The 1,469-nt window shown below is 40.0% G+C and overlaps 1 pseudogene; it reads right to left on the reverse strand.

Moving 5' to 3' along the window:
• Positions 1–279: 279 nt before the first annotated feature.
• On the reverse strand, positions 280–1,233 carry LOC101721387 (olfactory receptor 7G2-like; annotated as a pseudogene).
• Positions 1,234–1,469: the final 236 nt, after the last annotated feature.

Here is a 1,469-nt window from a genome sequence, read left to right on the forward strand (position 1 = left end):
ATAAATAAATAAAATGTTCATAAAAATAATTCCTTAAATTTAAACCTTAATTCATGGTTTTTTCCAAGCAGAGCCACACGATAGAGTTTAGATGTGTAAATCATTTGCCAAATATCACACAATTGGATGAATCTAAAAGCAGCTTAAATTACAAGTTAAAATGCTCTTAGGCATCATATTATCCAGTAATCTTGAAAGACCTTGGTACATAAGAGTCAGATTGTCTGTCTTATGTTCATTCTTGTCACTCTATCACATTCTAGAATTCCAAACTCAAAGCTACTGACACAAGAATATAAAAGGCTTCCCAGTAATAAGATGCCTTAGAGCTGTCTTCATTTCTGTGTTCCTCAAACTGTAGATAAAGGGGTTCATCATTTGAGGGATCACAACGTACATCACTGAAGCCACTGAATTCTTAGTGGAAGAGTCAGTAACAGCAGAACTCAAGTACACACCAAAACCTGACCCATAGAAGAAGGAAACAACAGAGAGGTGAGACCCACAGGTAGAAAAAGCTTTATACCTTCCAGCCACTGAGGGCATTCTGAAAACAGAGGGGATGATTTTAGTATAAGAGAAAATAAACCCAGCAACAGGAACACCAAAGAATATGTTTGCTGTTGAATATTTTAAAAAGGGTATTTATAAAGATATCAGAGCAGGCAAGCTTGAAGATCTGAGCAAGTTCACAGAAGAAATGAGGGATTTCCACTTTTGTGCAGAAGGACAGCTGCAGTGCCATCAGAGTGTGGAGCAGGGCATGCAGAGTGCTAATGAGCAGGGAGAAAAGAACCAGCAGGACACAGAGGTCAGGGGTCAGGATGACCTGGTACCTTAGGGGCTGACAAATGGCCACATAGCAGTCATAGGCCATCACTCCAAGAAGACAACTTTCTAAACCAGTAAAAGTCAAGACAAAGGTGCTTTGAGTGAGGCAACCTCTGTAGGTGATGCTCTGATCCTGTGCTTGGATGTTCACCAGCATCTTTGGAATCGTGGTGATGTTTAACAGATGTCATTAGGGGACAGACTAGAGAGAAAGAAGTACATGGGGGTGTGGAGGTGAGACTCAGAGCTGATGGCCAGGATGAGGAGCAGATTTCCCAGCATGGTGATCAGGGACATGAACAGGAACAGGCAGAAGATGAGGGGCTTCAGTTCTGAGTCATCTGTCAGTCCCAGGAGAAGAAATTCTGAGACTGCTATTTGGTTTTTGAATTCCATATTTTTGCTGAAACTTCAGAAGAGAAGACATGACAATAAAATGAAACAAGTATTTTGTGGATGAGCTCCAGTATTGATTGAGGGTGACATTAAGCAAAATTTTGAGTTTTACCCTGGATTTGTGTTATACATAATCTAGGAAAGAGGACCTGGATTCTATGTTAAGCATATGCTACGAGTGAATTGATTATTAGAAAATAGATTTGAGTCATGTTGTAAACCAATGTGAATTTTCAGCTCAT

Source organism: Heterocephalus glaber, unplaced genomic scaffold (genome assembly GCF_053883595.1).
Source record: "Heterocephalus glaber isolate CG9 unplaced genomic scaffold, H.glaber_assembly_v1.0 deba00001733, whole genome shotgun sequence".
Lineage (NCBI taxonomy): Eukaryota > Metazoa > Chordata > Mammalia > Rodentia > Bathyergidae > Heterocephalus > Heterocephalus glaber.